Here is a 27,653-nt window from a genome sequence, read left to right as displayed (position 1 = left end):
TCTAGTTTCTTTCTTCATATTTAGTATGAACACATCAACCAGAAAGCTGTCTGACAGTGTCAATCTCAATTTTAATACAGGTCTCTTCATCACAGGCGGCTGGAATGTCCATGGTGCAGATCCAGATTTCCCCAAATATTGCTCAACTGCTTACAGTGATGCCAGACCCCTTTTTTTTCTTTTTTTTTTTTTAACTCTGAACCACAGTAAGCCAAATGTTAGCTTCACAGTGATGCTATTACAGGAGACTAGAAGTTATGGATCGACCCTGTGGAATCATAGCTACAAGGAAATGCCAAGCTAAGATATTTGTACAGAATTACCTTTTCTGGGCTGTTGGGCTGTAACCTTGATTTCTTTCATTCCTCACATGGAGCTGAGCTCTGTTAGGCCCAGGTTTCATGAACTGGCTCTGTCTTACTAGAAACCATCCTATGGCATACTTCTCTGCAAGCCTCAGAGACACAGACAGCGTAAAATCCATTTTGATTTATGCTGGGTGTGTGGTGTAGATGTTTTATAGCTAATCACTGGGTAGCTTTTATAATCAGTGCAGAGAAATAGGTTCCTCTAGTGTCTAGTCCATCCTATCCCAAGATAAATATGTAAAATAGAATAATTGCACCTTGTAGATGCCTCTTTCTCCCCATTGACTGTGGGGAGAGATCAGATAGCAAGATGCTCTAAAAGTTGATCAAGTGGTTATTGTTGAAGAAGTCTTCCAGCACTGCAGTGAAGACAGGTTTTATTCCCTATCTGGCTTTGGCAATATTCCAGATTCATGTCTCACATTTGATGGTGCAGTGTGCAGGGAGACCTTCACAAAAGTCTTCCAGCGGGAGTGGCATTTCCAAGAGAGGTTGCAGTACATTTCCCTGGCCAGAGTGGAGGTTTCTGCTGTTAAGAAGGGCTGGGTTATAAACCTAAACTGAATGCAGTATTATTAGTGCTTTGAATTTTAAGTCACTGATATTAACCCTTATTTTGTAAAGCTTATTATCAAAAAACTTGTTGTAAAAGTTTGAAGCCCAAGTCAGATTTAAAAGGTTTCCCTGATGTTCTGTTTTTAAAAAAACATAAAATGTGTGATTGAACACATGTACACATACATGCGTATTTTAAAGAAAAAATGTTTTTTTAAGAATAGCTACCTCTATAGCTGAACTAGAGCACAATGCCTGAGGAAATCTATAGTCATGGGTTATATTATCTGAAAATACTTTTCCACTGAAAACTCATCTATTATAAGACCTAATATAAACTAATGAATATTTGTTTTAAGTCAAGTCAGGACCAGAATTTATCTCCCAGTTAATATGTGTAATCCTCGTGATAACCAGAAAAGAGTCTCTTCCCCTGGAGTGAACTCCACTGGATTTAGTGCCACATTAGTACGCTGAGCATCTGAACTGTGCTTATTAGCAATTAACTTCTCTTCAGCAGAGCACTAGGGTGTTTATTTTCTTAAGCATGCATGGAGTCATAGAGATTGATTTCCATGGAATTACTGAGGAAATCAAGGTGAAAGTTATTTCTGCTTATTTCACTGATCTTAATACTTCTGATTTTAGAGGACTAGGCTTTTCTGAATATTGGATTTTAAGACCAAAATGATATTTTTTTTCTAAGCATCGATCTTGACATCTCAAATTATTACAGAAATATTAATACTAGTAGAATTAGTATTAGGAAAATGTAGCTGCCCATTAAAGTTAATTTTATGAAAAAAAATTATGCCATTTGGATTAAGCTTGTAGATGTATAGAAGGCTCTTGCATACACAAGATTCTCTATACCTCAAATTACTTTCTTTATACTATTTTCTATATTGTAGCCAAATGTTAGGAAAAGCTTTCAGGTATCAGTTTTTGCTCTAGTTCAATAATTAACAAAGAATCCTCTAACTCTTCAGGTTATTTTTATGCAGCTTGAAGAAGAGGAATCTCACACTGCAGGTTTAGAACCTCTCACTTGGAGGAAGGCTTTGGATGGAGGTCTCCTTTAGTCCTGATGAGTCCTTCACAGAAGAAACCCAACGGAGAAAAACAAATTTCTGCTTCCTCCCCCATTGCTTCTACTCAGGGCTTGGTACTGGGTCTGAAATTGTATAATGCCTTCATTAATGAGGAGAAAAAACAGACAGACAGCAGCCTAAGCAAGGTGATGCCTGAGGCCAAACTGAGGGAGCAATCTGCATCTAAATTCATCTCTTCTCTGCGTATGGCTTGGACCCAGGGAACCTTCAGGGCTTCCACTCAACCTGATTCATTCAATGATTCTTACTTTTTGCGATGAACTGAAAAAGCTTTGCACTTTAGGAAAAGTTCTTGTGACATTAATCTGTTTGACTGCAAATCCCCTATGGTACTGACTTTTATAATGTCCTCCCTCTCTATATCCCATAAAAAATTAAGTAACAGCTTCATGCCCTTAAGTTGATTCTTTCTTTTTGCTCCATGGACCCTAAGGTCTTCATAACACTTTCAATAGGACAGGTCTATGTACTAAGTCACATCTTATTCTATGGCTGGTGATTTTAGCCCCTCAGGATTTAATTGCCGTGGAAGACAAGCTTTGACTCCAGACTGACTGAGCAGTCCAATGTAGGAACACTCTTCATGAGCTAGACCCAATTGGGCCCTAATTAATGATGATCAGATAGTGCTGAAAACTGTGCTTGATAACTTGGTATGCTGGGACCACTGAGCTAAAACATATGATACCATCAATACCAGAACAATGTGCTTTGGAAGAAGAGAGGTAGGAGACAGACAACAGATCAACCTATCTGACCATAAAAGGGATGTGCCACACATTTAAATGCACTATGACTAACTGATGTGTGGGGGCTGGACTGCAACTTCAGACTTAATCCCTAAAGCTTTCATTTGAATGGGTAAGAGAAATGGAGGGGAAATAGAAGGGGAAGGGTTTGACTGCAAACCTGAAATTTCTTACCTGTGTCATAAAATGTGCATTAAAACTCTAAGTCTTAGTTCTGCCATGAAGTCACTGGGGCAAAGACTTTACCCAAAAAAGAACCTTCCAGTGATCTCTCTTTTGCTGCCATGTTCTTTTAGAGCTAATATTTAATTAACAGACATCTGAAAAAACATATGTGAGGAGGATAGCATAAAGACTCTATGATTGTTGTGAAGCGGCAGAGGGCAGAGCTGCAGCTTTAAATGATCCTATTCTTAGCTTGAGTGAACGTTTTAGCACAAAGTCAATACAGTGAGACCACAAATTAATTGCAGTTATACTAATACAATATGGGAGAATTAATGCAAATTTTTCATCTTTAAAATTATGTCTGGGAGACCAGTGTTTAAAAATGGTCTTCTTAATAAATGCCTGTATTCCATATGGAAACTGATATTAACATTTTATAGAATCATAGAATCATACATTATTTTGAAAAAGACCTTTAAGATCATTGAGTCCAGCACTTAATCCAGCACTTCCAAGTCCAGTATGAAACTGTGTCTCTAAGTACCATGCCTACACATCTTTTAAATACCTCCAGGGATGGTGACTCCAACACTTCCCTGGGGAGTCTGTTCCCATGCTTGGCAACTCTTGTGGGCAACTCTTGTGAAGAAATCTTTCCTAATATCTAACTTAAAGCTCCCCCAGCACAACTTGAGGCCACTTCGTCTTGTCCTGTTGCTTGTTACTTGGGAGAAGAGAGACCCTCGTCTCACTATAACCTTCTTTTAGGTAGTTGCCAAGAGTGATAAAGTCTCCCCTGAGCCTCCTTTTCTCTAGGCTAAATGCCCTCACCTCCCTCAGCAACTGCTCATAAGATTTGTGCTTCAGACCCTTCAACAGCTTTGTTGCCCTTCTCTGTACGTGCTGATTGTTGACCAGAACCCCCTGTTGGGCAGGTCCTTTGTAATACTGTGTAATACTGTGTTGTACTTCCAGAAGACACCTGGTAAGTTGAAGTCCCCCTGGAGAATAAGGGCTAGCAATCATGAGATTTGTTGCAGATGCTTATAGAGTATTTCATCTGTCTCTTCAACATATAGCATCATTCTCAGCATCTAAAGTGGAGGGGAGAAGAAGGAAGAGGAGGTACTTGGAATGATGGCATTTGTATTCCCAAGCTGCCACTATGTGTGTTGGAGCTCTGCGTTCCTTGAGGTGCTGAACACTTGCCTGTACCCAAAAGTTTCCTCACTTTCCCCTCATTCTACTGTGGAGAGTGAATGAGTGGCTGTGTGGGACTGAGTTAATGGCTGAATTAAACCATGGCAGTGAGCAGAGTTGAGGAGTGTATGGATGTGAATTATGTTCTATCTACAGCATTCAGTGTATTGATACACAATTATTTTTATATTTTGAGGGTTTGTATTATTTGAAGGATGTCCAAAAGCTGGAATATATGCAAAAAGATACCCTTGAAGCAGTGTCCCAAAGACCTGTATAACACTTCATGTGTAACAAGGTTGGAGGCTGTTTTGCTGAAAGGTGGCTTGATCATTGTGTACATGTAAAAAATAAAAAAGTTAAATGTGTGTTCAATGCCTCAAGGGGAAGGGTAACAGAATCTGATGCCTGAAACTTGAAAGGGGCACAGTGAAGTGAGAAAGAAGAGTAGGGGGCATGGATTGCTGGGACACTGATGAGTTTTTGTCTAGAAACTGTTCAAATATTTTTCTATTCAAAAATAGAATAGAGAACTTCCATTTGAAGATGAAACTTAAATAGGGTTGCATATTTAATTTAAGGATGTATGTCTTGAAGAACCTTATATAGATTTGAACTGATCATTGCTAAGTGCAGGGTAGAGATGGGTGAAAAGTTTCCAATTATGATAGCAGAAAGGTCCTAAAACATCCTTTCATTAAGAGTAACAAGGATGTTCTTAGAAGGCTGTTTAGTTTATTAGGATGATTTTGTGATGCAGTGATCTATAATAATGAGTACTTGACTTACTTAAGCATGAAGGTTCTTTGCACTTGTATGTTCTAATGAAGCAAACAGAATAGGTCAGACTGAATGGAGGTTTTCATCTTTAAAATATGCAGCTTGATAGGATGGAGTGTTTCTGGTGTACACACATTCTGAGAAAGGCAACTGGCTGTGCTACTACAGTTCCAATAGTTTCCATCAGGTCAATACCTCTTTTTGTAGCATTTCATTTGTGTTTCTTTTGAAGACTAGACCATGAGGAGAGAGGGCATTCAATACCCTGTAGTCTGAGACTCAACACCGGTAAAATACAGACAAAATATTACAATGGTTCTGAAATTTTTAAAAATGGAAATGTAGTAAAAATGCACAGTCAGAAAGTATTATTGCAAATATCATGGCTATCAAAAGACATGGACAAAGGTGAATAACTGTAAGTCTCTAGGTGCACCTTAATGATCCACATCTCTAATGTCAAATAGCAAGGCTGACATGCAAATAAACATTTTCACAGGAATGCTAGGTTTTTGTTTTGGTACAGCTGAAATATCAGTAGAAACTGCCTTCTTCCACTATTTTCACATTGCTATTTAAACTCCACCTTGAAATCAATCTAAGAGATTATTATAGATGATATCAATTTACTATGCCATCATTTGAACAGTTGATCCAAGTTTAAGCAAGTAATTAATTAAATTCTTTCCTTACGTTCTCTCAAAACAAAATCTGTCTGTTTCTGTCTGTGACACAGGTTAAAATCTTCATCTTCTGGAAGACTTTAATGCTCCTTCTGCTACCTGCAGGTCTAGTTTAATACCACTGGCTTCTCAAATGTCATGATCAAAATAGGCTTAAACTTTCTAATGAGGAGAGAATACTGTTGGAGGTAAGTCATGAGTGTAGCAACAATCATAGGTTTCAGTTTGCCAAAGAACGCACTTCTATATCCAGCACCTCCACCCCCAAGAATATGGTGATCATTTGTACTAGTCTATGCCTCACATATCAGACTGACAGAATTTATTTCCCATATTTCAAGTTCATAAACTGCTTGAAGAGGATTATGTCACTATAATAATCCCTAGAACTAAAATTATTTCACTGAAATTTAGTCACAAAAGAAAAATACCATTATGTGGTTTTGGGAACAAGATCTAAAGACCTTGGCAGGATACATATTTTAGTGGGCAGATTCAGTAAAAAGTAATTGTGAGGATATGACAATGAATGCAAAATTCTTGGGAAAACTGTTAGGATATATCTCAAACAAAAAATGCATAAGATCTGTATTCTACAGATTCAGAAAATCCACAGTTTGAGCAGATTTCTTGCTCATCTTACAGAATCTTAGCTTTAATTATAACCAAGCTGATGACCTTTGTGATGACCTGATAGTCTCTAAAATTCAAACCTTCAAACAGAGATGCTGAAAGAATAGTAAGTTCTCCTTGTTTTAATCACTGATTCTAAGGCCCACGTATCTAATTCAAACATTTAATTTAAAATCATAATGGTAACTGTCCAATACTTTTGCATTTTACAGATAACAGACTTGTTTTGTTGTTTTATAGAGGTTAAAAAATCTTTTAAATATTCAAAACCAAATATAAAGACTGTTGAGTCATAGTTTCTTGTGCTGGAAAATCCCTCAGCTTTTAATATGTCACAACAACACTTCATTTTGAAGTGGACACTTATATCCACAAAGGTGTCAAGTTGGTGAGTTCCAGTTGAAACTAGATATAGCAAGAGCCTGAATATATTTGAAAGCTTGGAGAGAGATACCTTGGGCCTAATTGATTTCTCTTTTACTTTTGCAAGTAGTAGTAGAAAAATAGTAGAAAATTGTGCTTAGTATGGTCAGTTTTCAAAATGCTTTCTTGACTAAAATTAATTAGACATCACGGCATCCTCAGAATAACATACTGTTCTCTGTTTATTAGCCAGTAAACTGAAAGAAGGGACTGAAATTACTTTGCCGAAGCCACACATCAAGTCAAGATTAGAACCTTGTATTTCCACATTCTCAATTTTGTGCTGTAACAGTCTGATTATACTGCCAGCCGTTTATCACCTTGCCAGTGCAGGAGTGCTCCCCTAGATCTCCTCCTTCCTAATAGTGCTTAACTTTCAGACCATGTTAAATGCTCACTGGAAATGTAGATGAGGGGGATTGGCCAAAACTGTTACTCTGACTTTTTTTTACAGAGTTTTTAAAGCTAACATAATTTTTTAATTCTGTGGATGCTTAGAGCTACACTGTACACCCAAATGAAGGCAGTTCTGAATTCCTCTGAGTTGCTAAGTACCATGGTGTTTAATTAAATTGGTGGAGGTATTTGTTGTTGTGAGCATCCCTGAAAACCAAAAAACTTTTATTTAACTATCTGAGGGCTAGCACTTAAGTCTAAACCTCATGACTTGAGTTTTGAGTGATAAGACTCATTAGTAAGTGAGAATATAATTTTCTATCCTGTATGTTTCACAGTAGTCCTGGCAGATTTTCTTTTTTAAAAAGAAAAGACAGATTTCCAATATGTAGTGTCATGTTCTTAAATCAGTGAACTAAGAATAAATGTGAGTTTTTTTCTTAGATGAATGTAGTTTGTCCCTAGACTTGGTAGGAAATACAGGATGCCTGTTCTTATGAGAATAAGGAATATATGTAAGATACATTTTTTGTTAGATGCAATGAGGCCATTTGTTAACACTTTCACAGGAAACTGCTGTATCAGGTGTGGGGACTGGCTTTCGCTGTATTAGGCTGACCCACTCCTAGTAGAGCAGTTCAGTTAGAAAAAAATCATTGCAAGAATGCAAAGGAAATTCAAATACAGAATTATAGCCCCTATGTGTTAATGAAGAAAAAAGATAATGTTAATGAAAAAACAGGATTATTTGGGTTTTGTCCTGTACCTTCTTAGGAAAGCTGAGAACTAACAGCCCAAAGCTTTCATGCAAGAAGCAGTGCTAGGATATTATAGGTGGACCCTCAGCTCTGATGGGCTAACAAGGGAAGAATAAGCACTCTTGAAATCATTAAAGAAATTCCTGATAAAATTCTCACATACTCTAGGTCTGTGGGATGACAATGTTCATTGTCATGCCTTTGCCTCCTGCCATCAAATGTCCAGTTAAAGATCTGATAGATTGCCTTTCAAAAAAAAAACAAAACAGATTAAGGATATGGTTTTGCTTGTCTTCAGTTCTTTTCAAGAGGCAGCTATGAACAAAGGAAATTTTTACATGTTTATGTATCCCAAACACACCAGACACAAAGTACCCAAAATAGTAGAGTGAGTACATATTTGGTCCCTCAAGAAATTAATCATGAAAAAATCAGGGCCAGCACCCAGAAGCAAATAGTGCTGGTACAAGTGCACCAAGGAAAAACAGCCACTGGACTCAGACCTGATGCAAAAAGTGGGCCAGCAGGAGCCAACACAGGGCTCAGAGTGTAGTGCAAGAGACCAAAGGAGTGGAAGGAGGAGAGACTTGCACCCACAAATTCAAGACCAGGCTTTGCAGGAATGAAAAAGAGTGTATGCCATCTTATTCTTTGTTCCATATTAGCCTTCCACTGTTTAAAGAACTACTTGAAGTCTCTGCATTAACTCTTCCTTCCTTTGGGCTATGTAAGGTTAGCTGTGCTTAAGAGAGCTCAAAGCAGTGGTTAGAGCTCTTCACGGTGCCTCAGCTGCAGTGAATTTCCTCATTGGAAGTGTTCGCAGTCCAATGACATGCCAGTAGTCCCCAGCACTCCTTGCCCCAGGAACTGCTCTGCACATGGAGGCAGTGGGAAGAGTGAGCAACAGCCCTGCTGACTGATCTGAAACTAGGGATAGGAGATGCCAGGCCAATTGCATTATATCAAAATGGGATTTTGTCAAAGACAATGAGAATCTGGGATAAAACGTGCTCCATTTTGCTGATACCTGTTGAAAGCCAGTCAAGCAGAGTACATGGGCTTGTTGTGGTGCATTTACCGGAATGGGTAACACCTTTCCTATTCGTGCACCCTTGGCAGAGACACAAGTAGGGGAGCTCTGTCCACCACAATCCAGCTTTTTCTGTCGCCCTCTTGCAAGCTGCATTACAACTGTAAACACAACTATAAGTAGAGCACGTAAACCAGCGATGTAATTAGAGTGACTTAGTGGTCCTTTGCTGGTTGTATATAATTAACTGTGGACACATAGCAGCACACCCCACTGCATGAGAAGTGTGTCAAAAGCAGCTGACTGTGGCTGCCCCGAGGATACTTCTGTTTCTCAAGCTTCTTTGTGCCTAGGATGATGGCTATTGAGCTCTTTGCACCCTCCATTATAGAAATGACTTATTTCTCAGCATTACTGAAATACTGGATGAAAAGGAAAATCTAATTAGCTAAAAGTTCCTTCCTCTGCCCTGTTTTAAATAATCTTGCACACAGGAATTTTACATTTCTCCAACCCTTGTTAATACAGTCTGATTAGACATGAAAGCAGAAAATTCAGTGATTAGATATACCAGTATTTTAAATGAAATCACATCTGTATCTGTGCATACCTTTTAGGCTTACTTCCTGCCATGCCTATATAAATGACATTGGGCATTGACTGGACATTGCAGGCAAATGAACATCCAGATAATACTTTACATCCAAGGTCTCATTCTAAGGGATCTGCTTATTCAACAGTGCATTAGAATTAGATATTTGACTTGTCATGGGCTATCAAAATGTGTCAAGGTAAATTTTGAGCTAACCTAAATCAGCGTAGTTCACCAAAGCTGACTCCAACAAGTGGAAAATCTGTCCCCCAGCTATTTCAGGCCTTGCAATAAGTTGCTTATGAAAGAGCTCCTAGCCAAGAATTATTCATAGGAATTGGAAAATAACTACAAACATAAAGTGAATCAGACAGAATAGAAATATTTCTGCATTCCCTCTGTGAACACAATGCAGAATTCATCGTGTCTCAGGGAAACTTGCATTAGGCAGAAGTATCTGTCAGAGAGCTATTTCTGCTGGGTGGCAATATCATGTCCCAGTCCAATAGCTCCATGGTCAGGGCATTTTTCTAGGCACTGGGAAACCTGGATTCAATTTAAAATACACTGAGGTCCACGGTGACACAGTGTCACAGTCTTCCCTGTCACTCAGGCTGCTGGAGCAGGGAGCAGGTGGACAGGTTCCCACATGATCCCTCAGTATCCAATGGGTTGGTTCCAGTGTGCTGTGATAAAATGTTTAGGTGTGACGTGTTTGACTTACAGTATGGGAGCCTATACACTATTACTGGGATGCTGTAGGATTCACAAAAAAGTAGGAATTGTCTCTTATTTTGTCAGGATGTTTGGCAACTCTGCTGGCAGCAGTTGGCTCATTAGCCCTAAATGAACTATCCAGAAGTGCTCAGCTCCTACTAAGATGTAGGTCACCCATTCTTGCCATTGGCTTCTTCTGTCCAAACTGCCCTTCAAAGCCATTGTAGCATTATTTCCAGATTATGATGATTTTTAAAAATGTACTTTTCTTAAAATTGCTATAAATACTTCAATTGCTTCAGAATAACTTCACTAAGGTAACAGGACTAAGACTATTTGAATAAGCGGGTTTCTCATTTGCAACTAACCTCTCCTTCCTCAGTATCACCTCACTGAAGTGAATTGATGACTTTTGACTTCCACCACCACAAATAATCCATTTTTAAGCCAACCACATTTATTATGTCCATTTAAACACCAAGCACACATTTATCTGAAGCCAATGGCAATTTCTCCTTGTTGTGAATTCCAGTATGCAGAAAAAAAAAAAGGGACTGATTTCAAGCTTAGAAAATCCAAACACTGAGAAAATAAATCCTTCCATGGAGGGTCATCTGATCTTTCAATAAATAAATTCTATATCTCTTCATACTCCTTTTGTGTCTGTGTCTCGTGCTCATGTCATTTATACAGTGAACTCCCTATTTCTATATATGACTTGGCTTTTTCTTTATTTCTTTTTTTTTCTGATGTCTTATTACAAGGTGCCAGTTAAGATTTTCTTAAAAATCAGAAACTTATCTCATATGTGACCTTTCTTTATACTCAATAACAAAGACACCTGCAGTTTGACCTTGTCATCTAGACATTTGTCCCTGTCAGCTTGGGATTCCAAAAAGGTTTTCATTTTCTTTGAAACACTGCCCTTCTCCCTTTGGCAGTGAACCAATTCTTGAGAGGTCAGCATGGGCTATTGAGATCTTCACAGTCATCACAGACCAAAATTGTAATTGTTTTTTTGCAAATCAAATATTGAATCAAATACTACAGCTGTTCTTATGATGTTCTACCTCCTAGGGAGAAAATCTACTAATCTTTCAAAAAATAGAAAGCCAAATCAAGTGAATCAAGAAATCTATCAGCTCAGTGAGAGTCACTATATGGAATTTTCTGGCCTGCATTATGCAGGAAGCCAGACTAGGACAGTGTAATAGGTTTTTTCATCTTAAAATGGATGTCTCTATCAGCCACTTCAGTGGAATCACCCAAAAAGGCATCACCTGACGTTCTGGCTCATTTCTTTCTCTCATGCTTGTTTTTTTCTGGGGAAGGAATGGTTTCTTTGCCTGTAACTCCATTTAGTAACTTTAATTTTTTCCCTCTTGGAAGAAAAAAAAAGTTTCCAATACTCTGATATAGCATGTTTAATTAGTCTCCAAAGATCAGCAAGTTTTGAGAAATGGGAAAGGAACATATAAATGAAAAGGTCACAGATTTATCCTGTATTGCCTCTTATGAAAAGCACAGTGTGTCTAACAGCTTCTGGAAACTCTCATTGTATAATCAGTTGGCATGTTACACACATTTTGTCTTAGCATTTCTTTTGTTCACATTATCACATTATTCTGTTCTCAGTTACAAAACTGTAATCTTGAAATGGTTTATAATGAGATACTTAGATTTATTTTTAACATGCCTAAATATTTCAAATGCACTAAGAATTCTGAACCAAGCAGTGGGTAGACTAACACAGTTATTCACAAAACATTTGAAAATAAATTCTTTGCTCTGTAGACCTTCAGAGGCAAACACACGCACACACACACAAATATGTTTTTTATATACAGTAAAAATAATGGAATAAAATTGAAGCCTTCATTTAAAAATACAATTTAAGATGAGAAAAAATGTTAATGTTACAGTTTTCCTCTAAACAAATTGCACACATTCTGTAGTCAGAGTTAAATCTAAAAGAACTGGAAGGTACAGGCATGCAGAGTTAAGGCTGGGCTTTTGGTCCCAACTTGTATTAATTTGACTTAGCAGACCCATCTTCCCTGTTTTTTTCTTTTCATGATGTCATTTGAAGGTAGAATTAAAGTTATGTTATTATCTTAGCTGTATAAGTCTGATTCACCATGCTTAATTTTTTTTCAGAGTAATATTATTCATCAAACCTATAGAGCAGATGAGAAGTTGCTCAAAGGAAAAGACAATTGTATGGAGCAAAATGAAGCTAATATGAATGAATATATGGTATTATACACTGATCTACTTTCTCTTGTTTTCTCTTTTCATGATAACAAAACCAAGCAGTTTTATGGACAATGGTCAGATACAACCTAAATATCTTTAGATATTTAGATTAGAAAGCTGAGGTTATTCACTGAAGAGAAGAGAAGGCCCAGGGAACCCTTATAGCATTAACCCTTCTTCCAGTACCTAAAAAGGGCTTATAAGAGAGCTGGGGAGGGACTTCTTATAGGGGCAGTGCAGGTAGAACAAAGTAATGTCTTCAAACTGAAAAGGAGTTGGTTTAGGTTAGATATTGGGAAGAAATTCTTTCTTGTGGGGGTGGTGAGGTCTGGAATATGTTGCCCAGAGAAGTTGTGGATACCTCGTCCCTGGAAGTGTTCAAGGCCAGGTTGGATGGGGCTGTGAGCAACCTGGCCTAGTGGAAGGAGTCAATGGCGGGGAGGGTGATTTTCATAATTATCAAGGAATTATGAACTTAATTCTTATTCTATAAGGTATGTATAAAATGGCTATTAATTTTTTCCTGTTTAAATATTGACTAGGAGGTTGTGATTTAGATAGTTTGCACTTCCTGAATCAATGTAAATAACTTCATTAAATATTACATTACAGCCTCAGGGAAGCATTACCTACATTTTAAGTAAAAAGGGAAAAAAGTTTCAGTATATTAATGAGGAAGTGCAAGGATTTATACCTTCGCTAAAGGAAACAGTAAACATTGCCATGATCAGATAAATCTTTTTTATCTAGGAGCATAAAGAATAGGACATATGCATCCATTATATCTAAATTTTTAATAACTCTTGGAATATTTCACCTTTACTCATGCAAACACCTTGCCTTGAGTGTAAACCTCAAGGTAGGGTTTTTTAGCTAGTTGTCACCTGTTGAACACCAACACAAACCATTTATTTGAACTGTATTATAAAAAATGCTGCAGTTTAGGTCACAGATAAATAGAATTATGTTAAATGATTTGTGCTTCCCTGGTTGCTTTTGCTTCAGTGGTTCAAGAGCAATTTGCTTGTGTACTAGCTAAACAGAATTTTTGTCACCAGGTACAATCTTTTGTGCTCATGCTCATAAATAATAAGTTTCTATACTGTAATATATATAATTTTTTTACCAGTTAGTGAGCTGATTCTTCTTTGTAAAGTAAGTTTTGGAATTAAGCTGTTACCATTATATGTTATGAATAAATTCTCTGAGTATGTAGACTGCTGTTCAGACTTAAGTGTTTTTATTAGAATACATGGGGCTTCTTTCTTTCCAGGGGTAAAACAGAAGCACAAATATTTGCATCATAAATCTCAACACTGTAGATGCAAACTTATTTTTTCCTTAAATCATATGAATGTGTAGGATGTCACATATTATTCTGTTTCAGTTGTTTGACTGTCTTGAGTGTGTCAGCCTAGTGAGTTCACCTCAAGAAACAATACAATAACTTAATTCTCTTGGTGATCAGCTGTGTTGGTTGTTTAGTTGCAGAAACAGCAACTACCTCAAAAAGGGAAAGCTTAAACCATAATTTTTTTCTTTGGTTGCTTTTCTTTCAATTCTTCACTCAATTTCTAATGTTTTCTTAGGAAATATATACCCTCTGGCCTGAAAATCTTATTCTACATGTCCTCTGGTTTGAATATTGCAGGTGCTATGAAAATAAATCAGTATAAGGAGAAATAAAAAAAACAACCCCAAACCAAAAAACAACTCCAAAATCATTGGTAGCATAGTCAAGCATCTCTTTCTGTTTTACCTCAGAGGCTCTTTTTAATTTTTAATAAGCTTACTGTTGTTCCTGGTCTTTAGGACTACAGTGCCATTAGAAAAGAAAAATGTCATTCTGCATTAAAGAAATGTAAGGAATAAAATGTAAGGAATAAACAAGCAAAGAAATAAAATGAAAAAATTACAAAAAAACCTGTGAGCCTTTCAGAATAACATTGGAAAATAATTTGCAAAACCATTTTTCCTGCTACTTAAAGAACCTAAGTAGAAATGCACACTGAATTGTGAAAGTATATAAACAAGTGTTTTTCATGTATAAATTTTCACTTGCATCTTGTTTCTATATTACAATACTAAAATACTATTTGATTCTAGATAGGTAACACAGAAAAAATAATCTCTCTCATTTTAGTTACAAGTCAACTGGAAACATCTGTCCTGAATAATGACCATGATCTAGGACTCCTTATAATGTGAATGAACACTTATTCTAGTATGATTGATTTATGGATACTTCTCTGCACTCCTAATGATCTGCTCTAACATCAGTAAACACAAGTTTGCTGTTTTACACATGGTTAATACCAAAATATGGGTGCATAATTCTGCATATGAGCCAAGAAGAAATCTTTTTAGGAACTCAGAAAGGAGAATATTTACTCTTTTACCTGGAGGTACTACTTAGGCCATCCCTGCTGTGATCAAGTATCTGACCATGATGTGCAAATGAAGAACAAAGACCTGTTATTTACTCCAAAACTCAATCTAATGACAGCCCTCACCAACTTCCTTGCGGAAGGAAGAAGTTTTCTCCTGAGACATGGGTAACTTGATATAAAATGTTAATATGTTGTCTACCTCTCTTAATTCTAAGAGATATAAATATTCTATCTAAGCATAATTATTTTATTAATTCTTATGGACATTTAATTACTGTATTGCAAAACCTTTTATCTTGTTAAAAGAATTCTCTTACTTCTGAAAACTCTGATTAATCTAATGCACTTTGCTACCAGCAGCACCGAGGGACTTAACCTAAGGGATATTTAAATATGAGATATAACTTAAGTTAGGAATTTCAGCTCTGACACTGAAATAACCTTGGAAAGTCACCTTACCTATCAAGTCTCCTCACCCAAGGTCTGTCTTTAGAAAATAAGTATTTGGGTTTCTTAATAGGTGAGGGTGATATGTGAAACCTGTAGGCAAAAATCCTAGCTCAGTGCAACTGTTGCCTTAGGTGGGATCAAAAATATCCATTATCATTCCACTTATTACCACCAAGACCTGCAGTGAAAACTCTGTATGTCAATACAGAAGCCAGTACTTTCACAGTCTTGACATTACAGCAGCAGTGGCTTTATGGCAACCCATAAGCCAGGCATATCTAGAACTTGGAGGCATCTCAAATTTCCAGAGTGCCATCATCTGCACTTGACATTCATTCAAATTTAAATGTTTAATTTCTTACATTGTTCTCCTTTAGTCTAGATCAAAAAAACCCCTTCAGGATCTGAGAGTATACAGTTAAGTGAAGGGATAGGAGTGAACTTCCATCCATCTAATATATTTGCGTGAGACTCTGGGTTTGCCAGACCAAGTGCCAACAATATTTCACTGGTAGCCTTGAACTTGCGCAACATGCTTTTGTCATTTATTTTGGCTGTTGTGTGGTTTTGGTACCCACAACAGCCATTTCCTCACAACTGGTATCTTGTGATCTGCAGATGTGACATAACTAACCACCCCTGTCAGCATCTTTCCTTGTCTGCAAAGCCTTCTGTGTTCAGGTACCAGTTTTCTTTTGCTGTTGTTGAAACATGCTTTGCTCCCATGTGTCTCACACTGACTATGTGAAGAGGCACATCTGCTTTTCTGTATTATGGCATTCATGTCAGCTGTGTTTTGCTGTACATTTTCTTGCCTTGGCTAACTCACAGCCTTTGTGTTCACAAAGAGAAGTCGAAGGTAGCCTGATATGCACTGAGCCAATTACTGGTCTATCTTGGGGACTTATCTGGCAGTTCAGCTGCGCTACATGGAGCACAGTATGACCCCAAGAAATGTCACCCATTCCTTCTCCAGGGCAGAGGAAATTGCCAGTGCAATGAGAAAGTGTGTTAGCAGACACCTGAATGTTCTGAAGTAATTTTCTTTTCCCGGTTCCTGTCGTGAAGAGTAAAAAGATAAATTCCTACAAAAATTACTCAAGCCTCTCCAGGTGGCTGTCAGTGGGATCAGCTCAACACCTGTCCAAAACAGGAATGTATTAACTTTGCACAGAGGTAAGTTACAGGTTGACAGGAAACAGACTTCAGTGGTACACCACTTGAGGTCATATTTATGCTGTACCATACAGTGGTCTTTCAATTTACTCAGTACACAGGTAAAGGTTACCCTACTCCACAAAACCTTCATCTATTCCTGCTGCTAAGCCTCATGAGTTTGCAGAATCAAACCTGGTTTGCACACAAGTGTCTCTCTGCAGAGAAAATGGCGGCAATGAATCACTGCACAATGATTTTGGTGCCCACACAGGGTGTTGTGGTCAAACATGAATTCAGGTGAGAGCAGATGTTATCCTGACCAAGGAAGCAATGTCAGACTCCCTCACAATAACACCAGCCCCACAACATCTCCCTGGTATGTGACAGGGCTGACCATGATGGTCCCACCACCTGACTACTGCGCCCAAGTCCTGAAGTGTCACAGACAAGTTGTGTCACTCTTAGTGTACTTATTCAAAATATGCTTCTTCCAGGTAAATAGGGGAGACACCTGATTGCTTTTTAGAAAAATCATGTTCCATGCACAGGTCTTAGCTGCAGGAAAGGGAGAGGGGTACTGCACCCCCACCACTGACCCTCTAATGGGGAAGGCCAAATAGTTTTCCAAGTATGAGCCTGTGCAATGTTGTCAGGCCAAAGCATGCCTGGTGCTCAACTGATTTCAAACAGTGGAAGGAAAACTTCCATCTGGTCATTTTTTATATTCCAAATGTATTTTGAATTTATTTTAAATAGTTTACTAACTGCTTCACGGGGGTAGTGGCCTGTTACAAATGTGAACAAATATACCTGGAGGATAAAATACAGCCTTAAGCTCTGATTGCAGCTGTAACCAGCTGGATCTGTAGCAGTATAAAACCCCTGCATCCTTGTTTCACACCACAAGTTTATAGGGAGCATGTATGCATGTATTTGACTATGTGGCTGTCTGTACCTGTCTTTGAAAAGTGGACATGTCTTTTTGCAGCCATTGTTAATATCATGGCCAGACAGTTGTCTGGATTATGTGTCTTCCTGCAAAATGTGCATCATGTTAATCATCTGTGCCAGCCAAAAGAAAATGTGGAGCTCACACCAGGAATCTGATTGACTAACATGAGAACTTCATATAAACTCACACTGCTTTAGATTTCAGGTAGTTTGAATTTCATACTTAGAAAACAAAATCGTCTTCTCATACTTAGTCAACAGTCTCATAAATATCTTCCTACCAGAACAGTTTGAACTTTTTGTGGCTCCTGTTAGAGATGTTGATGTATGTTTAATAACAAGTGTCTACATGTCAAAGATTTTGACAGCAGACAATCCCATGTCACATAGCTCTCTATTCATAGCACCTTCCCTTATGTTCCTTATGTCTTGTGAGCCCCACAAGGAACTTCATGGATATCCCCATGGTCTCCAGCATACAGAAGTCAGCAGAATAGATGGGGTAAGACACAAACAGAAAACATATGCAGCGATACTCCAGAGATGCAGTGGCTTACAGCTGGGTACCAATAATAAACAGCAACAGAAGGTTTCATACTAAGTTCACAGAATCACAGAATATGCTGAATTGGAAGGGATTCACAAGGATCATCAAGTCCAACTCTTAGCTCTGCACAGGACCGTCCCCAGGAGTCACACAAATTTCAAGAAGTTCAGCAAATGTGGCTGTATAGAAGACAGGGAAAAAACCTTGATGTTCATGATTCAATTTCAGACAGCAACTGTTATTATAATAATGAATAAGCCATAGATAAATGCATAATATCTCCCCAGGTGATTAGAAACTATCCTGGGCCAGAGATTTTTCATTAGAACTAAAAAGTGCAAGTACAAGTAATAAAGATGATTTTATCAGAAGGAATGTTACTTTCTGTTAAGTGCTTGCAGCATCTCCACAACATTAATCCCAGCGTATTGACAGGGTCCACTCTACATTAAAATCAGCAGCTTGGCAATTAGAAAAAAAATGCTGTGCTGGCTTGCAAAGAAAATGTGATTTGTGAAGCTCTCAAGGTTTCACTCCAGGAGTTTTGTTCTAACTGTGCTGCCTCCAACATTTTGAATACTCAGATGAAAACAAAGTGCTCCTCTAATGTGACATGTCATTTTGCATAGTGTTCTATTGGGTCCATTGCTCTGATTATTGTCTTTCTAGGAATAATACCAGTGTCTGCTTGAGATTTGGAAGATTAGCATTAATAGGATAGAAAAGAAGAGGGCAGCTGTTTCATGATGGCATTTGGATAGATGATCTGTCTGCTGCTTAATCCACATGTCATCTACATATCCAGTATCACATGCAGATCCAGTTCATATCCAGGTGACCATCTAAAAAAGTTTATGTGAGAAAACACATTAAACATAAGTGTGTTTGCTTATCACACTGCCTTACCCACAGATAAAGACCACTGTTTTGCAATTTCACTAGCCATACTGACAGTCTTCTTCCGCCTCTTGCTGTAGCATAAAGTTTGACTCTAAAATGACAGTGTCTACAGATGTGTTTAATAAATTCTGTATATGGAAATTTTCAGTCTTGTGAGGTAGAGAAAAGACCTTTCTGATTAAGCATTCACACTTTGGGGTATTTATTTCTAATGAAGGATCTTGTGAGATTTTCTTGTTGTGATAGGCATAGTCACAATAACTGTGATACCAAATTGTGTTAAGTGTAAAAGGCTCCCTAGGGAGTCAGGAGCTCAAGGATGATTTACCTGAAGTCGGGTCTATAAATCTCTGGAACTCTCTGTAATCCCAGTCTATCATGAAGTCTGATGTCTCTTGCTTATCACTATTGCTGGGTGTAATCATGTTCTTGGTACAAAAAGCATCTGGTGATGCAATAATGCTCACATGTTGTTGCAGTTGTCATTTTTTCTGTTTTGTTTTTCTGTTTATCTTAACAAAACCATGTCAATAGAAAGCTTGAAGTAATTATAGGAAAAGTATAAGGAGGTGTGAATTCAAACAGCATAAACAAAATTATTTAGGGCAAAGTAAAAGTCAGTAAAAGAATGGAGTGATAGGACTTTTCACTCAAGTGGTAAACTCTTAGTTATATAGCGTATTTCCAAGAAAGGAGACTGGAAGCTATTATAATTTATCTGCATTCATTACTTTGGGTCCTGTATCAGCCCAACAATACCATGCTTTATATCTCTTCAGAATATAGAATTTTGCTTGCTGAGAAAGCATGTAACCTGGATTGACTAAAGTGTGGGGCTGCACACAGAAATCACTCTTTGCTTCTTAACTCCTTGCTGTCTTTTTGAGAATTGCTGGGAATTGCTGCACTACAAAAGCCTGTGTACTTCTCTTAAAATCCCCAGCCCTCTTCCTTTTTAGTGCTTAATCAAGGTGAAAGAATATACTAATGAATAAGAATTGTGAGCCTAATGAGCAAGAATTGGGTTTACGTTTCTGTAATGATTTGCTTACTTGCAGCATGTTATTGAGCTCCAGCACAGCTTTGTACACAGGGCTCCTGGCACGGAAAAACCCAGGCAAACAAGGCAAACAAAACCAGGCTTCATGCTGTGTGGAAACCAGCTTATTTATGTTGGTATGCTTAGTAGATATTTTCTCGAAAGCCTACCTTTGGTTTAACAACATTTAAAATTCTGTGTGTTATGATATTCTCGTCTAGTTCCTTGTGCTTTTGTTAAATTTTAAGAAGTTGCTTGAATAATGCATGATATCATATGAAGTAGAGAGTAAATCTGTTAATCAATGAGTATGAAATTAGAGATGAAAACAAGATAAAAGCATCTTTTCAGTCATGTACTCCATATCCTTGTCAGAAGGTGTTTTTTCCCATGTAATCATCAGCACTTTGTCCCATTTTATTTTCAGTGTAGTAAGAACTGGGAATTTTATCATTGCATATGTGGGGATAAATAGGAATTTATTCTTTGTACAAATCCGGCATTTTGCTCTGCTTTTTGTACAGTATTTAAATTATATCTCTTTTGAATATGCCTCCACATTTTGTATGTCTTAATTCTGTAGAAATGGGTCCACTCTTCCATTGGCCTTAAATTTCTTCCAATGTATTCTGAATCTTCTATTTATGGTTCAGAAATCTGTAGGAGTTTTTCTTCTATATGGTGAGAAACTCTAAATAATTAAAACCTAAATGCTTTTCTGAGAATCACATCTGTTTCTTCTTGAGGAAATTTTCCCTCGCAGATGTTTCTTTTATTCCTCATTTCTTTTAGGGTGCTAATGACATTATAATCCTATTCCAGACACTGTTAATAAAGCAAATCTTCATTATAAGCTTGTCTAGTTACAAGAGGACAACCGTGACCAAAGACAGGATGTGACAGATGCTCTGCCCTGTCTTTCAGGGGACACTATCTTCCTCCAGGTATTTTTGAACTGCTCTGTCACTGGTCAAATGCCATAATTTGAAACTATCATAGAATGGTTTGGGTTGAAAGGGACCTGAAAGATTATCTAGTTCCCAACCCTCCTGCCATGGACAGGGACTCATTCCACTAGACTAAGTTGCTTTGATCTCAGAGTACCCTCTGATTGCCTATTTCCTTTGGATTAGGAAGTATAAAAATATATGAATATAAATATATATCACATATAAATCACACACATATCACATTTGAATATATCTACTTTTATGTATGTTTATACATAGAGAGGCAACACCATCGGGGAATATAAAAAAAAAGAACAAAATACTGTCTTCAAAAGCATGTGGTGTGTGAAGACAGTGAGGTAAAGCCTCCAAATAATTCCCAAGAAAGGCCACCTGAACCAGAAAAAACAGGCAATAGGCCTGTGAACTGGAAACTGGTTTCTGGAGAGAGCAGGTAGTGGGGAAGTCACTTTGGCACAGCTCTGGCAGAGCATACAGCTGCCTGTAGTGCACTTACTGGGACTGGGGTTCTATCAGTTTCCTTGCCTTATTGTTGGTGACCTGACAGTTTCACAAGCTCAGGCTGAATGACTGAGGAGGAAGGCAGAAGTGTGCTGTAACATGTCCTTATCCAGGCCTGCTGCAGTCAAAAGGAGAACAGATGTAGAAGGTAAAGTGGAAGTGGTGTTTGATAGGGAAAAACAAGCTGAGGAAGCCTGACCGGAGTTCAGCATCATTCACACTCAGTGACCATTCTTGGCAAGTGAGTCCCTGAGCTCTGATGAGTTACTCCCCACACTCCTGGGGCTCCACCTCCTCATACAGCCCCTATCCACTCACAGTACATCTTGCTTCTACCAAGGCTTCCTGTGCTCCTGCCTGGCTGCCCTAGGGACCCTTACACTGACCAAAATCAGGCTCCTTCCCTGGGAAAAACTCTGATCCCAAAATTTCTGGTCTTGACCGTAAGCTGCCATCCCAGAGGCACCGATGTGGGGTGGGCTTCTGTGGAGGGGTGATCAGCTAGGATGGACTGGATGGTTATTTTAAAACCAGGCTGAGACAAGAAGCTGGAGTTTCAGGTTTTGATGCAGATTTCTTATATCTTCTGGGTGTCATTCTGGTTCCAGTGACACTCTCTGTGTTCCCTGAGGCGATCCCTGGTTTGTGTGCTCTTTTCTTCATGGGTATCCCTTCAGAAAGCCTATTCCCCTTGCACACACATCACCTGTCAGTACTTCCATGAGGAAAAACAAGTGTCTCTTTGAGGTCCTTGTTACCTCTGGGCCCAGGCACCACTGTTCCTTTGTAAAGCAAATAGACCAGTTTAGTTAAGCAGGTCCTTGCTGCCACTGTTTTTTTCCCCTGTTTTCTTTACAGGCCGGCCATCTTTCACCCAGAACTTGAGAATTTGCACTCAATGGACACTCAGCTTTTAGTGGTGAAAGTTCCTGCAATTTTTGCCAGACTTTAGCATTCCTTTCCATAACTCTGCAGCAGTCCCAGGTCTGCATAGGTTCTTTAATTCCATGATGCTGTGGTAAGCAGAGTCTGCAGGGGTTGCATACACAATGTAGACCAAACATGTGATAAACATGAAAACAGTACTGAAATAAAAAACGTTTTCTCCTTCATTTTACAGACTCCTACTCTTGTGACTGTCTCATTCACACTTAGCTAAACATTCTCTATGTTAAGGGGTGCATCATAACAATTTATTGGAAGTGTTTACCACATTGCAAAGTTTAATATTACTTTAAGTCATTGGGTTCTGCTGAAGTGGTGATTATATATTATTTTTAGATCCTTGTCTCAGGAGATAAAACAGCTCAATACACCAAATAAGAAACGCACCTCACAACCGTAGTAGGTGGGCTGTGTATGTGAGATGAGGCCAGCAAAGCTGCCAAGTGTGATGCAATTCCACCGTGAAAAAGGCATCCTGTAATTTAACTCTGCAGGCTGAAGTTATGTTCAGTCCTGTGGTTGTCAACATATGGAAATTGAGGGAGGAAAGGTTTAACGTTCCTTAAGAGACACAGAAAACAGATGAAACTGACATCAGAAAGTCCAAGATTTTTTTTACTTTATTTCCCCCAAAAAGATGAGATGAAAAATGGGCTATATTAAAGGGAGTTTATGCAAAAGGGTAAAAATAATTATTGAAATAAAGCTGTCATAATTCCAGTAGAATAGAGCATCTGCTCAAGATGGATATAAAATTGAGATCAAGAGATGAAGAGAAAAATCTAAAGAACAAATTATCAAATTAAGTGAGAAAATACAAAGTACTTTAGGTCTATGAAGACATTAGGAAAGTGAATGAATCATTATAAGTCAAGCCTGTTACAGAGGAGATCAGCAGAGGCCATGCCAGAGTGATAAGGGAAAATGTCTCTTTGTCACCTCAAACATGGAGTGGTAAAGCTAAGTAGCATAATTAAACTCAGTCAAAATATTTGAGCAAGACTGCACTAGTCCACTGGTTTTGAAGGAAGCACAGGGCAGTCACTAAACTACTACCAATAACATCCACTTCTAATAATATCTTCTTGTGGGACTAAGCATTCCAAGGGACAGGTTCCTTTCTTATCCTCACAGCCTAACTGCAGTGCAAGGATTACTGTCAAAAGACTTAATATCCTCTTTTACTTAGGCAGAAAAGGGAACAATTTGGTGGTGGCTTATATTTGAAAAAGAGTGCTTTTATGAAAAGATTTATTTCAGAAAGAATAGACTTAAACATCCTTCTGTAGCTCAGATATTTCCATATCCATTTTCTCCTGTAAGTACTTTTTCTCTCTAGAAGCTCTCACTACAGTCATGTCAAGGTATAGAAACTGCTCAGTACCAAACTCTGGATGGCATACATTCTTTCACCCAGCTATTCTCCTTTTTGACTTTACTATGAACCTTCAGCAGTTCTTGCCTCCTCTCCCTTCCCTGAGCAGCCACTTAAACAATAATCCTCTTCTAATGCTGTCTGTACAAAGAAAGGATGCCTTTTTCTTTTTGCTGACCAGGTAAAGAAAAGCGAATGCAACACAACAGTGAAATGTAACAAAGAAGGACAGCTTGCTCCCAGTGCCACATTTCTACCACTATAAGATGACTTTGGTACTCAAACTGTACTCATTTGGGCTCTTATGAGTCAAAATGGCACTCCATTAATTATCACATTTTGGAGAGCTTTTTGAAGGATGTGGGTATATCCACTATGGCTACTGGGAAACACAGAACAATTAAATGTGTCTTTAGGCTGCTTTCCGCCAACCCCTTTCACTGTCTCTTAGACACAAAAAACAGGTCATGAGCTGGTTAAGTTTTTCTTCCATCCAGCCCTCTTATGCCCTTCTGCCTCCCTGCTGCATGCTCCCAGTGAGACCAGGACGTGTAGGAGTTCCTTCTGTGGGACCTGTACATGTCTAACCACAAGGACAAATGTTTGCATGGCCCATTGCCCAGTCAGCTACAATCTGCAAGTCTAGGAATTCCTGAGGTACCTGAAATATCAATGACAGAAAGATGTGGGACAGAGGAAATGACTAGAGAAAATCACAGAGAGATTTAAAGTATTTCTATAAGTTTATAGAAATATGCTGCAACCTCTGTGTTCTTTGTGAGCTTTGGTATTTTTTTAAATTATTATTTTAATTGTGAATATCCACAGTTTAATTGGGAAGGTGAAAATATTACCAAAGATAACATCTGTAATACCCATGGTGCAGTTATGGGCACAGCACTTTCTAAAAGTACTTCTGTGTACCTGCACTAGATTGGAAAGAAGGTACCTGGCAGAATTAGACTATCCCTTATGTGTTTATTAAGACAAGCTTGTTGCTCAAAATTACCTCCTGGTGAATAATAATGCAGCACTAGGAAATAAATTGAGATGCTATTCAAATTTTTAATCTCCAAGGTGACTATGGCATAAGATACCAGCTATTTTTGAAGAGTAAGTGGAAGCTTTTTTAACCTACTGGAACACACTGAAAATGTTGAAAAAATTAGTGGGTGAAGGGGAATGGATGAGTATAATAAAATTGCCAACAAAAGATTCTGATGGAGGTCTTCACAAGAGACTATTAAGGAACTTTAGTGGTCAGAGGTTACATCCTGCCATGGATTAAAAGTGGTTAAAAGATAGACAATAAGGTAAAAATAAATAACCAATTTTTCAGAAGAAAGAAAGGTTAATAGTGAGTTGCCCCAGAGCTGAACATTAGGAACTACCAATCTGTTATGAAATATGTGTATAAATGACCTGGAGGAAGGATGGATTGGAGAACTAGTTGAACAGTATTTGAACAATTGTTTTAGGTAATCTGATGAAAATGGGTGAAGGCTAGACATTTTCAAGACAATAAAATCTTAGATTAGTAAGGTTTTATAGGTAAACCATTAAACTGTGAGTCATGAAGTACAGGTCCCAGTGTATAGCAGGAGGAAAACGAGTGAAAGTATTGCAATTAACATTGCCAATATGCTTTTTTTTTTTTCAAACTGTTTGCAGAAATCTGATTATTCTGAGGAAATTTGCTTGGAAATATACTACTATGAATTACTGTTAAGGTCTAATTTCTAGTGTGCTTCAGGGACTTATGCAGACAAGAAAATAGCCTGGTGACTGAAGTGACTACCTAGTTTGTAGGCATTCTGTCTCTTATTTGTATTTTGCTTTGTCTTTATTCCACAAAAAAAAAAGTCATCAGATGACTTTTTTAATTAATATTCGGTGTTGTATGTATAATGTTGACTACAAACTTTTAGGGGTTTGTTTGGGTTGGGTTGGGTTGGGTTGGGTCTTTTTGGTGTGAAAATTTTCAGTCTTGGTCTCATTATTGTACAAAGTTGATTTTTGAAAATTCTGGAAGTCTCAACTAAGGAAACCGTTGTCATCTTTGATGAGTAATTTCACACTTTTTTTTTTTGTCTGAGTCCCAGAAGACATCTAAAATCCTGCATTCATCTTTACTTACCTACTTTCGAGAAATGCTCATTTTTATAAGCAAGCATTTCAGAGAAGGGCTTTAGTGTGGATAACTGGATTAAGTCTCTACTTTTACAGAACATAGCTTGGCCTGGATCATTCTCCGATGTGATTCATTGCGTGGCTATGTGAATGTATGCACACACTGAAAAGGAAGGAGGGCTTCTAAAACCTGCCATAATTTCTTCTTAATTGGAGCCTTAGATCAGAGGAACTTGTCTTGACTAGATCAGGAAAATAACTGTTAAAATTATTGCTTACAGGTAAGAGTTGTCATGAGAACTAATCATATCTGACTAAATTTAGATGAGTAATTAGAAGATTCTCAGGTTTGGAAACCATGCTGGAGATCAGAGATGAGGTAACGTGTGCTCAGGGTGAGGCATGGAGGGAGCCTGTAACACCAGCACAGCCAGTGAGGACGTTTATAAGACACTGCAGTAGGGAGCCAACCCCAGACTGAACGTGGGAGGCAATGGACAGGAGCCTTTCCTAGGAACTCTTTTCTAGGACTGGGTACAACTTCTTCTAACCAGGAAAGCAGTGAAAGTCATAGAAAAAGGAGGGAAAGCCTTTTCAGGGAGGGCACAGTGCCAGAGTTGCTATATATGCATATGTATATGTGTGTACCTGGGAAATCTGTACTGGGCACTTTCAATTGCCTCACCCACAATACTTCTATTTTTCTAGTTCAACTAGAAAAGTTAGTTTTCAATTTAACTAGAGGAATTCTGAACATATTGCATTCCCCTTAACCTGAAGGCATGCAAATCCTTTGTGCTTTGAATTTCTTGGAATCCAGCCATGCCTCCAAAAGATGCATGAGGAAAATCTGAGGCATCACTGCCAAGGAGATGGGCACCCAGCCCTGCAGAGGGACTGCCTGGAAGGGAGGAAGGGAATAGTGTCTCAGTGTTTGAGGTATCAGCTGAGATGGCTGTCTTGGATTACAAATGTGTTTCTGGGACTCTTCAATCGCCCTTACTCTTCAGTGATTCCTCTTTCCTCTCCCCCCACCCCATGAGCTTTTTTATAATTCTTTTAGATATCTCAATAGTATTTTTACAGCTGAAAACTGCTCTATTCCCTTTTTCATGCCAATGGATAGCAAAACTGGAGATGGGGCAGATGCTTCGCAAAATCACATTCCCTGTTAGTTTTAAGTGGCTTATTCTTCTTTCATACTGCTGTTGATCTTGTACCAGCTATTGAATGCAGAGAGTAAAATTCAGCTTTTACAACAGCCACTAGGACCTTGTCTTGAGGGACATATTCCCAGAAACACAAGAAGTAGAGAAAACCTCCACTGCTCTTTCCTTTGGTAGTTGGATGTAAAGCAACTGGATCCTGTTGTTGCTCATCTCTTAGTGTCTAGGATATTGAAACAAAGATTTCAGCACTTGGGATGCTCAGATTCTTCAGTCACTCAAAGAAGACATAGGTACACTGGAAAAAAGTTAATGGGATATCTTTTCTAATATTTATGTAGAAACTGTGAAACTCCCTACAACAAGTTAAAAGCTTGCAGCATTTCTTAAGGATTTGGTAATTTAAGTACTAATAGTATCTGCAATTTCAGAGACAATAAGATCTCATCTCTGGAATATGTTCAAAAAAAATGATACTAGACTGGGAGTTCAATAGATTTGGAGTGTTACTATATTTAAAAGCTTATTTGAGAGTAAAGCTCAGTATAGGTTAAAAGTAGCTCAGGCCCTTGCAGAGCAGAAGGCCTGCTAGCAGGGTTCTTAATGAACAGAAATTTAAAAAATTGTGAAAAACCTACACTAGGAAAAAAATAACTTTTCCTTTTCATTTTCAACTGTTCTATTCTTCTCCCACCTTTGTTTTTGTATTT

This window comes from Pithys albifrons, chromosome 4 (assembly GCF_047495875.1).
Source record: "Pithys albifrons albifrons isolate INPA30051 chromosome 4, PitAlb_v1, whole genome shotgun sequence".
NCBI classification, from domain to species: Eukaryota; Metazoa; Chordata; class Aves; order Passeriformes; family Thamnophilidae; genus Pithys; species Pithys albifrons.
The sequence above is the reverse complement of the archived record's forward strand: the minus strand, read 5'-3'. Positions refer to the sequence as shown.